Source organism: Leptidea sinapis, chromosome 42 (assembly GCF_905404315.1).
Source record: "Leptidea sinapis chromosome 42, ilLepSina1.1, whole genome shotgun sequence".
NCBI classification, from domain to species: Eukaryota; Metazoa; Arthropoda; class Insecta; order Lepidoptera; family Pieridae; genus Leptidea; species Leptidea sinapis.
The window spans coordinates 6,194,881-6,206,940 of record NC_066306.1 but is presented as its reverse complement, the minus strand read 5'-3'; positions in this window follow the sequence as shown (position 1 = coordinate 6,206,940).

The following is a 12,060-nucleotide window of genomic DNA, read 5'->3' as shown; positions in this document are numbered from 1 at the left end:
TGCCACGCACAGCTTCTTTGTGGAATCAAATACCGGCTGCTGTTTTGCCGAACCGATATGACTTAGGGACATTCAAGAAAAGAGCATACCACCTTTAAGACCGGCAGCGCATCTCTCGACTCCTGGTGTTGCGGATGTCCATTCGCGGTTGCCTCACCACCCATCACATGAGCCTCATTTCCATTTGCCCATCTTATATAAAAAAGTGGGGTCATGGAAGATTATATGTATGTATATTTAAGTAAGTATATTGTATTAATTATATCGTTGTCTTGTACCCATAGTACAGGCTATGCCTAGTTTGGGGCAAGATAATTTGTGTAAAAGTGTGTCAATATTATTATTATTATTATATAGTACTCGGCGTGTCTAAAGAAGTTTTCACTCCAAAATAGCCACGTGATCGTCCATTTATCTCAGACATATGAACAATTCAAGCGTTCACACACACAATTACACCCATAGTTGAATCTGGAACTTGAACAATTATCCCATGAAATAAAAACTCCGCGTGTAATTATGAAGACATGTGCGCCAATGAACGGCGTCGGCTTTCGAATGGATGTTTCACGTTCTCTTTATCACAGTAATTGTAAGAACATATTGTCAAATTATTTATTAGTTTCAGTCTCTACGTTTTGTAGGGCTTTTTTTTGGAATAGGAGGACAAACGAGCGTACAGGTCACCTGTTGTTAAGTGATCACCGCCGCCCACAATCTCTTGCAACACCAGAGGAATCACAGGAGCGTTGCCGGCCTTTAAGGAAGGTGTACGCGATTTTTTTGAAGGTACCCATGTCGTATCGTCCCTGAAACACCGCACAAGGAAGCTCATTCCACAGCTTTGTAGTACGTGGAAGAAAGCTCCTTGAAAACCGCACTGTGGAGGAGCGCCACACATCCAGATGGTGAGGATGATATCCTAACTTGTGGCTCAATCAGGTTAAACAGCTCTTCGGAACACTCCCCGTGATAAATGCGGTAGAAGACACACAATGAAGCGACGTCTCTACGCAACGCCAAGTGATCCAGCCGTTCACAGAGCACTGGGTCCCCGACAATTCGAGCTGCTCTGCGTTGCACGCGGTCAAATGGATCGAGCTGATTAAGGGGGTGCGCCAGACCAGAGATGACAGCAATACTCCATGTGTGGCCGGACCTGCGCTTTGTAGCCTTGCTTTTAGAGTGAGTTTTTATGAGATTTTAAACTAAAATTTATATTTTTCTGCTTCTGCAGCAATTAAAGCATCTTTTATTGAAAGTATCATCTTTTTCATATTTAATTTATATCGTATGTGTATATTTTTTTTTCAATTTCAATTTATTTATTCAAAAATTATTAAATCACAAAATAAAAGTCAAAAGTCTTGCTTAAAAGCTATTCAACACTGTGCCTGAACTAAGTAATAGAAACTTAAAAACCACAAAAAAAGAAAAACTTAATAAAGACAGGAATAAAGTAATCTACAGTTACAGTACAAACTAAAATGAATATATATATATATTTTTTATATTTTTTTTTAAAATACAATGTAGTTATAGCTTACAATATAATAACACACACTTAAACTTTAGGAAGCTTATCTGTGTGTGAATTCGCTTAAAATTAAACTACATAATATTTAAAAAGAAAAGAACAATTATTTTCAATTAATGCAGTTATTACAAGATCTTATTTTAAACAAAGTAGTATAGAAATCAATAAAATGCAAAATAAAAAATAATTATCAACTAAATGTTAGTAATTACAAATTAGTTGTCAATGATTCTGGTGATAATAGTAACGCCAAGAGGCGAAAGTATTGTAAATTTTGTATTGTCTTTAAGTAAATCAAACATTTAAAGTAATTGAAAGATCCTGCTATACGGTACTTCATAGATAAGTATAAGTGAGGTTAATAAAGCCTTAAAATATAGTGAGCAACTACGAAAATATTTCGCAACGAAATTCTATTATGTTATTCAAACAATTTATCGTGAGTATCAGCTGGTACGTCCTTGTTCGGGTTCTGCCCAGTGACCATTGGTCACAGGAAGCCAGTCATTGTGTCGCTGTCGCAGTGACCCGAGTACATAGCTCGTGATACAGCGATGACAACAATCATTGCAAGATACCACTATATCCTCTTTAACAACACCAATTTTATTTTCGGCGCCAATTTTGTGTGACGAAATAGCTACGAGTCTCGTAAGTTATCGTATATTGAGATTGAGAACCGTTTAAATTGTATTCGATGTGCTCTAATGGAGTAATCATTTACATACTCGTATGCATTGAATGCTTTAAATATAAGATTTAATTTTTTGCTTGTTTTCATTATTGTCATGAATGTCACAGATTTTATTTGTTACTAGCCTTTGACTTTTCCCGCATAGGTTTCATTTACATGGCAGCCTATCCGTTGAATCGATTTTACTCATAATTTAATGCAATTGTCAGTGAAAGTTCCATAAAAAATCATTTGAATTTTTGTGTACCTACAGATTTTATTTTATATAAAAGGGGGCAAAAGACATCCGCAACATCAGTTGTCAAGAGATGCGTTGCCGGCCTTTAAGGTGGAAGTATGCCCTTTTTTTGAAGGTCCCTAAGTGGTATCGGTTCGGGAAAGCCGCATCAGGTAATTGATTCCACAAAGTGGCTGTGCGAGGCAAGAAATTTCTTGCTAAACGCGCGGTTATGGAATGCCAGATGTCAACGTGATGCGGCTGGTACTTGGTGGTGGCGGAACAATTATAATTTGAAATATTCTAGAATGTTTGCATTAAAATCAAATTTTCAGGGAAAAAATCATATTAGTTGGGGCATTGGTTATTTATATTCCACATAATCCCTGTATTGTTTATTGTTGCTAGATAGCTATTTTACCTTTGAATGACATTGAAGCTCTCCAACACAATGATTATAACCTCAAATTGTAAGGATGACGTCACATTTTGCAAGAGCTTCCCACATGAATGCGGGTGTATTATCACATCAATTAAATCGTATTGACCCGTAGTGACCGGACCTCTGTCGCCTTCTTTACTCAATTACACGTGTCATTGACAAAAACGCTTTAGTCGAGGACGTTGATAATTGGAGTGAATGTGCAGCTTGTGACGTCACTTCTATTCCTTAAATGCGTTCGATTTCTTAACACTTGTTAATTTACTAACGTAAAATTCGTGTGTATGTTGATGAGTATCTTTTAATAATATTTATATTTATTGAGGCAAAAAGTATAATAAAGAAAGTGTAAAAAGAAAGAAAGTGTAGAAAGTGTATAAGGCCAGTGTGAATGAAAGTGTTAGAAGGGGTAGACCTAGGCGGACGCGTCAAGATCAAATCAGGGACGTCTTGAAAAAAGGCCAGGTCAAGAGTTCCCCTAAACCGGAGAGCATGTATGAAAGGAATAATGAAAGTGGACGAAGCGAAACAAGTAGGTAAGGATCGTAGCAAGTGGAAAGAAGTGGTCTCTGCCTACCCCTACGGTAAAGAGGCGTGATTTTATGTATGTATGTATGTAAAAGTATAACTCTGTTCTAGTATTTTAGCAAACACCGCAGTATTGCACCTGCGTTTCATTTTGATTCAAATTTCGATCGATTGCAAAATAGAGCCTTCCTGAAAATCACGCGATTGTGCGCTGCTTTCCGGAAATTTTAAAGAAAGAAACTTCTTTATGCGCACCATGTTTTATTATTTGAGTTTTGAATGAGACTGACCTGTCTCGGTCGGCTGTAACGCTTGTTGTATTAATTCGGTTAAAGTCTGTCATTCAAAACAAAATTATATGGATACTAATACCAAATTGTATTTTGTATTTCGAATCTCATCTTGATGAAGATTTCCTACCAGGTGGGAGTGTTACTTGTACATAAAGTCGGCTGTACCGTTTGATACCGCACCAAGTGGAAGTACGTGCAATATTTATGTTTTAGTTTGAAGGGCGTTAGCTAGTGAAATTATTGGTATCTAAGAGGATTCATATGGCAAAATATATGTTCAATTCGTTTCATATAAATGAGCGCGCGGCACTGAGCAATCATCGCAGATATATAATGGTGAATTTTGTAGTTTTTGCTCTTCAATTTATTTTCAAATACTGCTATTTTAGTAGATTAAATTCCCTATAATAATAATAATAATAATAATAATAAAAGCCTTTTGCCAGATTTTGCCGAGACAACGCGTCCTGAGGATGCCTCGTGTAGAGGTGAAACACGTGTCGAATTATTTTAAAAACAATTATTGGTGGAATTAACACTAAAGAAAACTTAAATCAATTGTATAATTATGGATTTCCGCCAAGTAACGCCTAATTCAATTTTTTTTTAATAAAAGTAATTTTTTTCACTGACCATACTACATTTTAACTTATATACCTACTACTTATAAAACATGTTTTCTGAAATCTATAGGTAAAATAAAATAAAATTATATTAATGTTCTGCAACCACTTTGTTGATCAGGTTGTATTTCGACATATGCCTCCCCCAGTTTCTTCCACTTATCTGTATCTAGAGCTAACCTTCTTAAAAAAATCCCTATGCAATGACGCATATTTTATTCAAAAATAATTGTGCAGTACAAGTTCTGACGCGGCAAATGTTGTCTTGTCAATCAAATTAAGTATCCCACGCCCGCTTATTGTATGAATTGTCATATTAATATATACCCAACTAATATGCTGAGTAGCAAACCTTTTTGGGACATAACACTGCAGTTAGCCGGTTTGGTAATAAGTTTATTATGTTGGTATAGAATAAGCCTTACTTTAGTTTTTAATGTATGTTAGTTTTAATTAGTTTAGGCATATTAGAGTAATTTTTTAGATAAGTTTTTTAATGTTATTATATTTTGTAAATGTTCACGTGTATTTGTAGTGTTTGTTCTAAATAAAAATATACTTACTTACTTACTATTATGTACACGGAATACTTAGTAAAAAAAGAAGGACTCCGCGCCGTGATATTAGAAAGTGAAACACCGTTATACTAGTGTGTGTGGGGTTACGGGATATAACCAGATACACAATTTTTCTCCCTTAAATAATCATATATCCACAAATACTTTTATAGTATTGTTTTTACACTTTTTCACAACGCACGACGGCTTTTTTAAAATATTTTATTGCGACGCAAACTGATCTGTCACAGACGATGGCAAATCTCAAAATGGCGGCCGATCGGCCTGTATTAGTGTAAGTGTATGCATGGGGCTATGTATTTACACGTTCACTGTTATGTAAGGTGACACGGAGTCCTTCTTATTTTACTCGTCCGTGATTATGTAATGAAATGTCACTTACTGAATTATTAGTATTGCGAATATATAGGTATTTCTAAGTAAAAAAATATAGGTTCCAGATAAGTAAACCAACATATCATATACTTAACCTTCTCAGACATACGCTGCATCTTATGGTGTAAGTATTATTCCGATAGGTTCAGTAGTTTTCGCTGATAACCGAACAAAAAAAGGCATAAATGGAGTTAGATCAAATTAAAAAATTAAAAAATCGTCACATTTACAATTTTTTTTCACCAATGATACTCTAAATATAAAAATCCTGCTACAGTCCTTAGTACATATTATTTATTTTTGAAAAAAAAATCTCATATTCATGGACCTACATTTTTAAAAATATAACAATCTTCCTCTCCTCTGAGCAAGAACTTCAGCCTTATAAATCAACTTGGTATAATGTTATACCCTTTTATACCTGAGAATAAACCAAGAATATGTAAAATTTTGACTATATCGCTAACAACACTGTCAATAGAATAATAATTCTGAAGTTTTCCGAATGTCAGGCAGCCTTGAAAATAAATGCGAGAAAATTTATACGTCCGGATAAGCCCTGTTTCTGAATATCTAGTCTTAATAATATCAACAGTTTGCCGATTACCCCTAAACCACTCTTGCACACCAGTATTTCTGGCCAAACTTAGAATTAGAGACCATTCTCTGTGTGACTGTAGACTAAATGAAGGAAATGTAGACCATTTGTTCTTTAATGAAGTCTTCCGTGTAGCATTTTATAACTCCTGTTAACCGCCCCACCTTCGTGAAATACCACATCTCCCGGGTTTTCACTCCCTTTGTAAATATTTTATGTGAACTAGCTGACCCAGCAAACGTTGTATTGCCGATATTAAAATCGCGATGCAAAAGTAAGTTGATCGTAGATGGGTGAAAATTTGAAGTTGTGTGCATTTTTTAATGTTGACCCATAATCAAACAAATTTAAAAAAAATGTCAAAAAAATAAAAAAAATAATTTGTCGTGGACCACACTTAGGGAGATGAAAAATAGATGTTGTCCGATTCTAAGACCTACCCAATATGCTCAAAATTTTCATGAGAATCGGTCAAGCCGTTTCCAAGGAGTTTAATTACAAACACCGCGACATGAGAATTAAAATAAAATTAAGTTATGACTAACACAATAATTGTTTTATTTATGTAATATTATCAGTGTTTGTCCATTATAATCTAACACCATGAATACTTGTTTCAGGTTTAATAATTATCATTAGATCATTAACGTAAACACTTGTAAATTTGTTAACACTGGACAAATACATACTCGAAGCTTGGTGGTCTAACTAAACTTGACATTAGCCGGTTTTGGTGCGTCCTCCACAGAAGCCACAATAGATAAAATAGAACCATTCATAAGCAAAATATCTATTTGTAAACATCAAGCATATTTTTGGTTAATTTTCAGGCTTAACTTTATACCAAGATTATTTGTAAGATCGTTAATGTCTCAAAATGACGAATTCACGTGCGATTTCATTCGGAATTTTATGTTTATTAAGAATCATGAGCGACATTGGATTGTAATGGGCAAAGGGCAGGACGTATCATTAACCATTAAATGAACCTCTTTCTCATCTCATCTAATGATAAAGAAAGAGGTTCACATACAAAAAACATAAATTGGAATAGGACAAATTTGAAACGAGCAATGCGTCAATGAATTAGATTATAGGAATTGCATAGTGCTGGCATGATTCGATCTGGTTGTTATATGAATTATCTATCTACCAGTGGGAGGCTCCTTTGCAGGATGCCGGTTAGATTTTGGGTACCACAACGGCGCCTATTTCTGCCGTGAAGCAGTAATGTGTAAGCATTACTATGTTTCGGTCTGAAGGGCGCCGTAGCTAGTAAAATTACTGGGCAAATGAGACTTAACATCTTATGTCTCAAGGTGACGAGCGCAGTTGTAGTGCCGCTCAGAATTTTTGGGGTTTTTCAAGAATCCTGAATGGCACTGCAATGTAATGGGCAGGGCGTATCAATTACCATCAGATGAAAGTCCTGCTCATCTCGTCTCTTATTTTTATAAATAAAATATCTATCTGTATACACATAATGAAAATGGTCTTTGTTTGAGGCTCTTTCACGCCTAAACCGCTGATCGCATCGACATACAACTACCACCATTCGATGCGAAATTTGTCCTAGATGCTTTACGACTACTTATTTTCTATTGTATTATTTATTTCCTTTTAAAATTCCTCCAGCGAAGCGGGCAGGTACGGCTAGTTTATTATATATTTAAAACTTTCTATAATGAATTATTACAGCTAAAATAAATCGCAAGCTTCTGTTGGCAAAGCCACTAAACGCGTATAATCAATCTTAAACGGCGATCGTGAGAAAAACTAAAGTGTCAGTGACCGTGAGATCGTAATAACAACAGTGACTTCAAACACGCTAAGTGCATTCTCACAACATACAAAATATTAGTTGGGAATTCTTTGAATATGAGACAAAATACAGTGTTAGTTATCTTACTAATCAGCCACAAAGGACAATAGTTACTTTATTCTCACATTGCACAATGGAATGGATTTCTTTGCCAGCAGAAGTAATCGTATGTTCCAAGGTTTTGTGTTGTATATACTATGTAAAGGGGACACGCCTTCAAAGGAGACGCCATATTACTTTTTAGGGTGCCCTACCTTAAGGGCAAAACGGAACCGTTTTACTCAGACTCCGCTGTCCATCCGTCTGTCACCAAAATGTACAAAACTTGAACAAAAAAAAAACTAATAGGACTTCTGCTTTCCGGATCACCCAATGTCATCAATGTCGTCAATGCCATCTGAGCTATTATAGTCTTCTATATAGTGGCGAAATTTACCTTTGTATTCTAATGTTATTGTACCTGTTTCTCAATAAAACACGGATAAAACATTTTTTTTAAATTTGAACCTAGCTAGGTCGATATCTCGCCCCCGAAACTACCTGTATACTAAATTTTATTAAAATCCTACGTAAAATATATACAAGAATCGCTCGTTTAAAGATATAAGATATCATGAACCGTGATAGTAGGACAGGTAAAATTTCCACAACAAATAAAAAACAACGAAATTTTATAGTTAACCTAATTATCTATAATCAGGTAAACTAAAAGCCAAGTGTAGCAGGTACCTACACTTGCCACGCGTGACTTTGAGCGGGATAGCCGGGGCACCGACTTAAACCCAACCGACCCACCGACTTAAATCAATAGGAAGCATATATAAATAATTTTATTAATATTAAAGGTATTCGATTTGGGTGTATTTAATTTTAATCATTTTTATTTTATACTTTTCAGTTTTTGAAGTCGGTTTTTCTGTATTAATTCACACTTGTCAAAACTTTAGCTGCAGTATTGCGGATTAAGAGATGCAGTTGGCAGACAGACTAACGCATTATTTAGTACTAAGCTCCCATTTTTTAGCCTTTTGTTTGTCCAGCATTTTGTTGGTTCATAAATCATCCAAAAACGTTCCAAACTTTAAATTAAAACCGTTACGTTTATCAAAAGAAATATGAACAGTGAGCTTTGTTGATAGTTTGAGTTTGTTAAAGCGACTGAAACATTTTGTTTAAATATTTCAAAGCCAACTAGTATTTCCATTGCTGTAAGAGACCTGTTTTCGCAAAGTACTGTTAATTAATGGACTGGGTCTATGTTCAGGCTTATAGAATAGTTGCCTGCTACTTTGCCTCTGTGGAATTCAGTTGTAAATGCTATTTAAGATACTTGATGACATAAATTTTATATTTTTCAGTTTCGATTTTTTAAATTTCATCACCTTATTTACTCTGTTTAGCCTTGATAAATGAACAGACAGAAAGACTTCATTAAATTAATGAATGAAGTAACACTGCTTTACGCACCGTTGACTTGGGGAGTAAGTTGGTTGAATGAGTGACCTGAGCGAAGTACGAACGCGAACGATGATTTCATAATTATTTTATCATTTCATTTCGCTCTTGAATAGTTATATAAATTTATATTTTGTTTAACTTCAGCCGTGTAGTCTAAAGCACTCGTGTTTCACATATAAGTAGCCTTTGGAAATCGTTATAAAATGGGTCCAGTCGTTTCGGAGATCAGGTGGAAAACCAGACAGGCACCAGAATAAAATATGGTTTTAATTATATTTTAAATATATGTATTGATGATACATTTCGTTTGTTTTGAATTGTATATCTCAGGATATTCAGTATGTAACAACTATGCGTGTAGGGTAGATAATGAATAAACATTATGTTAATATTAAAGTCAATTATGCGTTAACGTGGGGATATGTATGTTGTGTTAACTATTAAATGGGTGGAGTACTTACCTGTTCAATTTGTAGCACCCACTAATGTTGACTAAACAATACAATACTGTTTGAAGACCTTGAGGCCGCACTTGTTGTTATTTCGGATGTTTGAAATACTCGATGAGAACTATATGTACTTACTATACATGTAGTATATGTATGGAGTCATATACTGACTCACGGTTATAATTATTAACAGTGGGAGACTCCTTTGCACAGGAAGCCGGTTAGATTATGGGCATCAACAACAGGCGGCTATTTCTGCCGTGAAGCAGTAGGTACATTACTGTGTTTCGGTCTGAAGGGCGCCGTAGCTAGTGAAATTACTGGGCAAATGAGACTTAACATCGTATGTCTCAAGGTGAGTGCAATTGTTGTGCCGCTCAGGATTTTTGGGTTTTTCAAGAATCCTGAGTGGCACTGCATTGTTGGTGGGTAGGGCGTATTAATTATCATCAGCAGAACGTCCTACTCGTCTCGTTATTAAGTATAGATTAGTTTGGTCAAAGTCAAATAAACTTTATTCAAATAGGCTTCATCTAAGTCATTCAAATCATCATTAAAATATTTATGTAATTTAAATTACTGAATCTACGATAATATGTTCGAAAAAAGTAAAGCTCATGAGAAGAACATACAAGAAACTCAACGGTAACAATTTTAAATCAATAGAGTATTCCACAATTGTTGTTATATACTTACTTTTTTTATGAAATAAGGACGAGACGAGCATGAAGTTTATCTGATGGTAATTCATACGTCCTGCGCATTTCAATGCAGTGCCGCTCAGGGTTATTCAAACACCCAAAACTTCTGAGCGGCACTACAACTGCACTCGTCACCTTGAGACATAAGTTGTCAAGTCTCATTTGCCCAGTAATTTCACTAGCCACGGCGCCTTTCAGACCGAAACACAGTAATGCTTACACATTACTGTTTCTACCGGCAGAAATAGGCGCCGTTGTGGTACCCATAATCTAGCCGGCATCCGGTGCAAAGGAGCCTCCCACTTGGAAAAACTTATGTAACAATTTTATTTCTAACGTGCTGCATCCAATATATTCACCTGGTTCAAAGTTAAAAACAACATAAACTGTATAAATATAAATTATCGTATATTGGATGCATCAACCTTCGGTGTTTCAATTCATTGTTTGTGTAAGGATGCTTCGTGGACGTGATGGTCGTGATTACTGTCATAATTAGTAATCGGTAAGTTTACCAGCCAATATATGTATTGTCATTTACATTCATAAATCGTTTATGGCTGTATTCTGCCGACCCTGGCTTTTATAATTCGCAGAACTCAAGACGGCAAAACAGCCCAACGCATTGTTTGAAATGGGAAAGGTTTTAAAGCATTATAGAATACAAAAAATTCGTCCAAAAACTTTTATAAAGTATATATAAAAAATTGCATGTGCCCTGAGCACTTAAATTATTAAGTGTTATTAGCATTAGTTGTTAACCTTTGTGGTTTTTTTAGATGCTAATTTCACCTAGTTTTATATCGGTATATGTAATATGATAAATAAAAAAAATATGAATGTAGATTGAAAATAGTGCAGGTGGGACAGATAATAGTATAGATTACGCCTATAGCAATATTGAAAAAAAATGTGGCAGGCAGATAGCCAGATAACGAGGTTAGATTTTTTTTAATGAAAATAAGTGTCGAGATGGGCAGGACGTACAGCTGATAGTAATTGATACGCCCTGCCCATAACAAATGCAGTGCCGCTCAGAATTCTTGAAAGACCCAATAATTCTGAGGTTCACTACAACTGCTCTCGTCACCTTGAGACATAATCTCATTTGCCCAGTAATTTCACTAGCTACGGAGCCCTTCAGACCGAAATTCCGGATTGGAGCTTTATTGATGCCTTATCTATATAGCTAATAAATTTAGGTTTATTCTTAAACTTAATAACGTATTACAATCCCCTTTCTTTCAATATAAAAGTTCTGACTCTGAGAACTCTATCTCTATCATTTATAATATTAATTCAACGCCGAATAGAGTTGACTTGCCTAAAACGGTGATCGCACTTCCATAGTCGACTCGAGCCGATTTTACCTGAATGAACGTTACATAGTCGAGCGCAACTACTTACCAGGGGCATGCATTGATTTTCAGGCAAGGTAGGCACTGTGGATCTAACTAGTCGTAGTTAAGCTTTGGAATATGCAAAGATAAGCAATCTTTTGTAGATATTTAGTATCTAGCTTAAGGAAAAATTTTATGAGTGGCTGTTCAATAGAAGTTTAGTAATAAAATAACGGAACCTGTATTTATTTAGGTTAATAACGAAGTAGGCACTGCCTAATTGCTTATATCATATGCACGCCCCTGCTACCCACTGTTATGCAATACCCTCGAAAAAAAGTGGTCAGCACGCCATTTGAAGATTACAATTCAAAAATGGAAAAGGAAATCATGTTAAAAGTTCAC